The sequence below is a fragment of the Neltuma alba genome, unplaced genomic scaffold (assembly GCF_004799145.2).
Source record: "Neltuma alba isolate B1F8T4 unplaced genomic scaffold, ASM479914v2 tig00006599_pilon, whole genome shotgun sequence".
Lineage (NCBI taxonomy): Eukaryota > Viridiplantae > Streptophyta > Magnoliopsida > Fabales > Fabaceae > Neltuma > Neltuma alba.
In genome coordinates this window covers 57,144-66,409 of record NW_021634508.1, presented here as the reverse complement: position 1 = coordinate 66,409, position 9,266 = coordinate 57,144, and the positions used below count along the sequence as shown (strand labels likewise).

At 30.8% G+C, this 9,266-nt stretch overlaps 1 pseudogene; it reads right to left on the bottom strand.

Moving 5' to 3' along the window:
- Positions 1-4,362: 4,362 nt before the first annotated feature.
- Positions 4,363-6,032, bottom strand: LOC114750647 (probable glutathione S-transferase parC; annotated as a pseudogene).
- Positions 6,033-9,266: the final 3,234 nt, after the last annotated feature.

Genomic DNA, 9,266 nt, shown 5'->3' with positions numbered 1-9,266 from the left:
AAATCCCTCTATCTTCGTTGGAAAGAGGGGATAAACTAATTTGGTCAGGTAGCAAGAATAGGACCTATTCTGTGTAGATTGGATATGTTGAGTTCAAAAATGGCAAGTGTGTTACTAGGAGGATGAGACCTGAGTCTTCCTATGTGATATTGGGTGGACTTTGGAGTGAAATTTGGAAGCTTAAAGTACCTCCTAAAGTTCAGCATTTTATTTGGAGAGCAACACATGACGGCTTGGCTATGGCAGAAAACTTGTTTATCCAACCTCCACCCCCTCTTGCCAAACTCTTATTATCAAATGAGGGGTCTTGGTTTGGTACTGCTTGCACTACAGGATCAGGTGAGTTTGTTGGGGAGGAAGTTGGCCGAAGGAGTACTGATGCAACTGGTTGTCTTGGCAGTTTGGATAGATCTAGTATTGGTTAAGGTGCCTTCTTGCTTTTAGTTTGCCTCTGTGTGTTTTTGTTTTTTTCTTCTCTCTTCTAGCTTGTACTTTAGGTTCTTCTTTGTGTTTTGGTTTAGTTTGTATGTTAGGTTGTACTTCTAGGCTTTCTCCGAGTGCTTTTTCTTTTTCAGGCCTTAAGTGGCTATTAGTGTGTGTATCTGATTTTTTTTTTTTGAGTATTAATAAAATGGACTCTCATTTTGGTCCCCAAAAAAAAAAAATGAATGAGGGTCCCCACTGCATGTGCTGAGGAGCAAGTGAGGGTTTCGGACGTTTCGATGAATACATCGATTCGTCAATTTGTATTAGGGCGACTTGGGAACCTAATTTGGAGTTTTTCATTGAAATAAAGAACTCCCATTCAGCTCTTTCAACAGGGCGAGGCCAATTTGGCCAAAAAAAAAAGGCGAGGCCAAAACCAAACAAAAAAAAAAAGGTTTTCTGAAATATATGTTCCTTTGTCCTTATTAACTGTAACAACTTGCTAAAAAAAAATAGATTGCACTAATCATGTATGCACTCTTTAGGCATTACGATCTTCATTTGACAAGCCAAAAAGGAAAAATACCTATAACAATAGAATACTAGTCCCATATTGTGTGAAGCCTTGACACTCACAGGATTTAAATATTCTTTAAGTATCTTTTATTTAGGAGCTAGCTTTTGGGTTAGACCTAAAGACCCGAATTAGTAATGTGACGTTTTAAATCTGATCCAATTTTGATTTTAGAGTTTAAAATGTACCTTTTCCGACATAATGTATATAATCAATAAGAAATTATTTCCTCCGGTTCTATTTATGAGTTTTAAATTTGAAAAGGAGCATAGTTTATTTTATAAATTTTAATTTGGATTTGTCTTAATATTTAATGTATTTTTTTAATGTTGTTTTTAATTATTTCTTTCTTGTCATATTTTTTTCACACATTCTCTTTCATTCTTTTGTTAATTTATTATAAGAGTATATTGAAAATAAAAATATTTTTTAACATATTTATTGTTTTAAGCTAATTTTAATTAATCATTTGTTATTCATGAATTAGTTATTTAAAACTTATAATAAGACTCGAAGGGAGTACTTTTTATAAGTTATGGATAATATGACTTATTTTTTATGGTCCCTAATACCTGATTCTTACATCTACTAGATAAAATAATGGCCTGACATTTAATAATCACAACCATCCTAATAATGACACAACTACCAACTACTCTAATAATAACAACTATTTTACTTATTATTAGAAGACGAAATAAACTACAGGACGAACTATTTTAATAAAGTAAAAATAGATAGGGACATAAAGTAGTCTTCTGGCAGGTCCTTATATAATTTTGTTATAAATTAATAATTTTGTAAATCACATCGTATCAAAGTTAATTTGTATAAATCTTTTAAGTTTCATGAATTTACATGATTTCTTTTCATTTTCAATATATATATATATAATGTAATTTTTCTATAGTTCACATTTTATAAAACTTTCTGGTATATGTTCCCAAAATATAAATTTAAAAATTTGACTAAAGATTGAAAAGAATTAAGAAATTTATTTTGAAAAAGCACATAAACAAAAAAAAGACAATAATAATATATTATTTCATTTTTTTTAACATCTTAATATTTAAACGACACGCTAGTTCCTAAATAATTTAATGATGCCTCCCAAAGGCATCGTTTTTCCAAACATGAATTTAACTGTAATTACAAAGTTCACCTTCCTATAATGTCATGGCTTCCGTCAGAAATCCTAGTATTATATGAAGAGGAAAAGGAGAAATTTGCTTCCATTTCACCTTTGACGGACTGATTTACAACTTTTCTTTTTCACCTCCTGGTCTCGTCTCAGTTTAATCATTTCATTGTAGTTAACAGTGTAATTTAACAGTGTAGTTTTGATTTTAAAATAAATTAATACAATTTTTTGTCCTTCAAATTTGTCTTTATTTTAATTTTGTCTTTTAAGTCATAAATCATATGTTTTGGTCTCTATAATTTAATAAAAACCTGTCTCATTTTGCCTCTTGAAAAAACCAAAACCCGTGATTTAAAATTTTAGAGATCAAAATCAAAATAAATGTAAATTTGAGAGACTAAAATCTATAGTTTGAAATTTAAGGGATAAAATCAAAATGAGTACAAATTTAAAAAAAATAGAACTTTTTAGTAATTATCTTTCTTCTTTGCGACCTCACAGTAATTTGCCCTTGTTTTAATTTTATGTTCACTAACTTATTCTTTAATATTTTGAGTAAATTATAATTATAATTTAAAAATTATAGTATATTTTTATTTAATTAATTCTTTATCATTGAAGTGAATCTTTAAACTGTGAATGAAATTACCGCATCATGTTAACATTTAGTTCTTAACTTAATTAATTGCATTTGTTCTGGTCAGAGTGAAAAAACCGCACTACATTTATTGATATGTCAAGGTTAAGGTTATTGTTCTATATTGTAGGAAAAAGTTGTTTGAAACAAAAATAAGAGAAATAGTTTCACATATTTAACAAAGCAGTTGTAACTCGTAAGTTTTAAAATAAACAAAAATACGTAGGTCAAATTCTTTGTATCAATTATGTTAAGTTCTTCAATTACACATAAACATGTGTTCTTTTTTAAATTTCATGTGACTTTATGATTAAATTCTATTAAATGTTAACATTTCAAAAATATAACACATTGTCATGTATAATTAGAGAATTTGATATAATAAATATAAAAATTTTAACATAAGTATTGCACTAAAATAAAAATAAAAGATATTGGCTTTTGTGTTTCCATGGTATTAAAATCCAACTGAATTAACCGGTCTAGTCTAATCAGGCATTTTATATGGATTGATCGGTTATATATTTTTTTTTAATTATCAAGTTTGAAATGATATCATTTGAGTAAAAAAAAAAAAAAAAAGAAGCAGTCCAATCATATTTGTTGTCAGCACCTCTGTAAGATTATGTGTAGTTTTTTTTTTAGATTTTAAGAAAATCAACATACATACTTTATAATTAACTAATTTAATTTTTTGTAATATCTTTAAATTAATTATTTAACTTTTATATTATGGAATGGAAGTAATACGTACAATAACTGAAAAATAACACGATTTTTAAATCAAATTTTATCTTGCTCTGTCTAAATTCCAACTGAAATAACCACACAATCCCCACTAATTATCAAATCACAGAAGTCATAGCGGAGAAATTGATAATTTCAAAGCAAAAACTTAATTACTCATTAATCAATTCAATATGCATTGTCGGAGATTAGAGACTGCTAAGACAAAAGACCTGAAAACAAGCAAGTTACAATTTGAGGTGCCACAAGTCAAAAACATTTAACATATATAACAACTACAAATATAAAAAAAATAGATAAATATGACAGACAACGTAAATTTAAGTCTTATGTTTAGAACCAAATTAAAAATTAAAATATCTCTTACATTAAAAAGCGGAGGTAGCATTTCTCTGTGATCCCATTTTCTTTCCTTATCTTGCATGCTTTGTTTAATTCTGTCCTTTATTCATGACACTGTCGTTCTATTGAGCGTTATTGATACTACTTTAATTCTCTAATTAAGTAATTTGAATAAATTAAGAGAATTAATTTAGTTATTGATAATAAATACGTATTGTCTTTTTTAAAATACCCTTATGAATAATGTATATTGATTAAAATTATCATTTGATGAAATTTTCAATATGTACAAAAACTACCTTAAAAAAATAGATAAACATGAGAGATAAAATAAATTAAAACTTTATATTTAAAACTAAATTAAAAATGAAACCGAGCAGTAATACTGATAAGAGAACTTGAAACATGACAAGATACCTATTTCTCCTTGTCAAGATTCATTGAGAAAGGGTACCCTGAAACTTGCGTCGATAAGGAATACGGGGTTTGTTTTTCTTTTCTTTTTTAGCCAGAAGGGAATGCAGGTTCAGGCACAGGCGCACGGCAAAGGTCAAAGCCCTCAAGATGTGTAACTACGGGGCTAATTCGAAGGAGCCGCACTTCCCACGCCTTCTTACGCATGCAGGTAAAGTTACAACATTGTAATAATGACTGACAACACATAATGGGTATAAGAGACCAAGTACCAATACAACAGCTACAAACACCTCACAGACAAATGTAGTATGGCCCACCAAACTGCCATATTATTATAACACTACTACTCAGAACGTGAAGCCAATGATCCCTCGAAGATCACTGTCTCCTAATGAAGCTACTCAATTCCAAGCTCTTTCTCCTCTGAAGCACAAACTCATAGACCTTGTGCTGATCAGGAAGAGACTTGGACACACTCTTTCTGCATGCATCTTTTGGCCCAAGCAATGAATTTGGGGCACTCAGCCTCTATCTTGAAGTTACCAAATGTCTCATAGGCTTCAAACCAACTGAAGAATGGAACAAGTGCTACATCCACGTATCCAAGATTGTCCCCTCCAAAGTAGGGCTTGTCTCCCAACTGTTCCTCCAACAACTTCAGGTACTCCACGAACTCCTTCTTTGCAGCTTCTTGTTCTTCTCCTTTGGTAGCCCATAGTCTCCTTCCCACATCATGTATCTGTTTCAAGTTGAGAACTTGGTTATGAAATGATAGACGAAGGAAAATCAAACGGCAACAATGCCCTATTTTCTCTTAAAGAAACAATACTATGATGGGAAAAGAATCAGCCGCTCACAGGTTAGTGTGCTTTCTCGCCAAAATTGAAAACAAAAAAGCATCTATATGTATGGCAAAGATGACTTTTAAAGACACCTTAAAACTTTATAGAAACATGCAATTATTAGTACTGAACCAGAAACATTTTGAAATTAAATAATTATCCGAATATGCTTTCCTTCTTGTCCTGTAAAATAATGCAGAGGAATATAAAAAACAGGACTTTCTGAATGAGAGAAATCAGCCCCATAAGTTGGTGAGATTCAGCAAGTACGATTTCCCATTTGCATTCAGACACAGGAGAAATCGACACGATTTGCAGAATCTTTTGGGGAAAGGAAGACAAAAATAATAAAAGGAGCTCCAATATTATATATTATCCATATTTTATTCAATATTCACTCAGCCATGCAAAAATCGCCAATTCACTTCTAATATTCCATCAAAATCGTCCGGATCAAAGCTAATGAGCAAACAAGAAGTAATCCAGTGGAAACGTTCCATCAATTGATCAAAAATGCGAAGAATAACAGCAATCTGAAAGAAGTTAAAGTGAAGAATCTGAAAAGAAATGAAGCGCAGAAAAGAACCTTCTTGTCAACGAAGTCGGCCCAGAATCGAGCTTGGGCTCTGTGATAAGGATCGGATGGGAGAAGAGGGGATTTGGTGTTCCAGACCTCATCAACGTACTGCACACAGCAATAAGAGACTCACAAATTGGTTTGCCATTGTGAATCAGAACAGGGATCTTCTTGTGAATCGGGTTCATTTGAAGAAGTAGAGGGCTCTTGTTCCTCATCAGGTCCTCATCTTTATACTCATACTGGATGCCTTTCTCAGCAAGTGCAATTCTGACCCTCATCCCAAAGGGACTTGGCCAGAAATCCAACAGAGTCGCCTCATTTGCCATTGCTGCCAGAAAACAATAACCAAATGCTCAAGAAGAACTAACGATTGAGAGAAATGCAGAGGTGAGAACTGAGGAAGAAGGGCCTGGATGCCTCAATTTATAGGCTCGGAAAAGTCTGGAAGCTACACTGGGGATCCCAACTAGGGGTTGTTCAAGGCCGGCCCGTCCGGTCGATCCGTTCCGGTCGGTTTTATTGGGACGGGACGGATCCGTCCTGAAATTTTTCGGGACGGGACAAACCAGGACAGGACAAAAAAGGGACGGGACGGGACACGGGACGGGGTCGTCCCGTCCTGGTCCCGTCCCGGTTCCTTTTTTTAAAAAAAAAATTATTTTTTTAATTTTTATATAATATCATTTTTTTCATATTTTTTAAGATTTGAGACTATTGTATGGAACTATGGATATATTTATTTAGAGTTTTATATTTGTTAATGATTTGAGAATTGATGATTAGAATTTTTAGCAAGTTTTATTGTGTTAAAAGCTTTTGTTTAGAGTTTTTAATAACTATTATAGTAATATTTGAGCTTTTGTTTAAGAGTGTCCAAACAAATAAAAAGATGTTTTTATAAGATTTAAGCTCAAAAAAATATAATTAAAAAAATCAGATTTTTTTAAAAAATTTAAAAAAATTTAAAAAATAAAAAAAAATATTTCGGGACATCCTGGTCCGGTCCCGGATCCATCCCGTCCCGACTGGGGCTGGGACACGGGACAGGAAAATCTGTCCTGTTACTGTTCATCGGGACGGAACCGGGACGGGCCTGTCCCGGTCCCGATCCGTCCCGTGAACACCCCTAATCCCAACGTATGCGCGAGGCGGCGCGGGAATTCCAGGTCAATAAAGCATAAAACAAATACTCAAACAAAGACTCATAATATAATAAGGCGGCGCGGGAATTCCAGGTCAATAAAGCATAAACAAATACTCAAACAAAGACTAATAATAATAATAATTTAAGTATAATGTTTCGTTTACCGTCTATACACAAGGTATTATAAATAAGACCGGAAAGTAATAATAATAATAATAATAATAATTTTTTTGTCCCATTTAGTTTCAAATAATTAATTCACCAATAATAAAAAATTAGATAAAAACTAATAAATATGTTTAAAATATTATACTTTTGTTGCTAAATACAATTTAATAATAAATGAGAAAAAATATAAAAAAAAATGTAGGAAGATATGGTATGATAGATTATGACAAATAAGAGGAAATAAATCACTGAGGGTAAAATTAAAAAAAAAATAAATATTAAGAGAAAAGAAATCCAATTAAAACTTATAAAATAGATAAAATTCTTGTTTGAATTTAAAACATATAAATAAGACAGGAAGAAGTAATAATTAAAAATTATAACTGTTTATGAATTAATACAATTTTTGAGTTATGAGGCAAATTTATTTATCAACGCGAAACTGTTATAATTGTCATTTAATAATAATGGAGAGATGCGCCTTGGGAGGATACTTCATCTTTTATTATCCAAAAAATTTATTTTAAAAAAAAAAGGATCCCTCCCCAAAAGCGTCTTGACCTGTCCTACGGAGTTCCATGTTCGCCACCACTTTGGATAATTTGCACCTTTGTGTCATGGCTTCCGTCAGCATATTCTCGTTTTTTGACTTTTCCTCTCACTTTTTTTCCTAGGAGAAAAATGTTTTCTTTTATGTTAGACTTGATAGGAAATAATATTTGATTTTTAAAATATTAAATTAATAATAGTTAAGTTTTTTTTTAAAATGTTAAGAAAAGGGAAAAAGTATATATTAGATATTTAATTTTATATAAAATTTTTGTTGGGCCTCTTAATTTTAAACATTTAACCTTAAAATCATTAGTTTTAATAATAATTTTTATAAAACATGGTTGATTTAAAATTAAATTTAATAAACATTTAAAATTTTTTTATCAATATTCAAAATCTCAACATCATTGTGTTTAAACAGTTTTAGGGTTAAAAAAGTAAAAAATTTTTAAAAAAAAAACTTAAAAGACCAAATTAAAATCTTCTATAAAATTAAAAACTGAAAATATACTTATCCTAAAAAATAAATTGCAGATCTCAATCATAAACTAACAGTTGTATCTAAAACTTACATATTCATTTATAATTGAAACTTTTAAATCTACAGTGGTTGAATTAATATTGATATCTATTTTTTTAAAAGAAGAACTGAGCATCTAACTACTATTAGTTTACCTTCTCGAGACCTAATTGTCGTTGCAAGTTTTATTGGCATAGTAGATAGATTAGAATATTTCAATATAACTATTTATAATATAGTGCCACTATTTTGGTCCGCCACTATACTATTTATAATGTATATAATGAGTAATTGACTTAACAAAAACTCTATATCTCTACCTCTACGAGCTTCAGAGCTATGAGTATCAAGAGTTTTATTACCATATCGCACCATTTAAATCTAATTTGAATGGTTGTTGTTAATTTTTTCTCACTTTCATTTTTTTAAAAATATTTTAATATGTATAAAATCTAAATAAAGATAGTATTTTAACCACAAATTTTCAAAAAGTGATAAGTACCATAGCTCATATCAGTACAATGAGCACGGAAATTAGTTTTGACATGCATGCATAAGTGAAAGCTTTTATGGTTTAACTTGGCTGTTTTTCCATGAAATTTCCATTACACCTACGAGTACTACTGCTTTAAGTTGGATGTGTAGATTCTAATTTGCTCAACATAATAAGATAGTACTTTAAATGTTCAGCTGCACACACACACACACACACAGATATATATCCTTAGACTATTCAATTTTTCCTGTTAAAAGAAGACCTGGTGATTTCTTCTCTAGCTTGTGCCCTTCATGTCCTAGCTCTCCGTTGTTAATGCTGTACATTATTATTTAACTTACCTTTATTTATTTTTCTAATATCGATAATTTTGTCTTTCTATAAAAGAACTATATAATTTGACAATACGAATGAGTTTGAAACGACGAGTTTTGAGGGCTGCTTTCAATATCCGAACAGAAGGTGATCGATGCATGTATGTGTGTTTGTGTTGCCACTGCCTCACAAACAAAATATAAGTATCAAATTTTTAAAGTGACTTGGTCCTTTTAAAAGCTACAATTGAATTTGTTTAACCATTTAAAAAAAAGACTAATAATATAGTATTTCATTTTTTTTTAACATCTTAATATTTAAACGACACGCTAGTTCCTAAATAATTTAATGATGCCCTCCCGAAG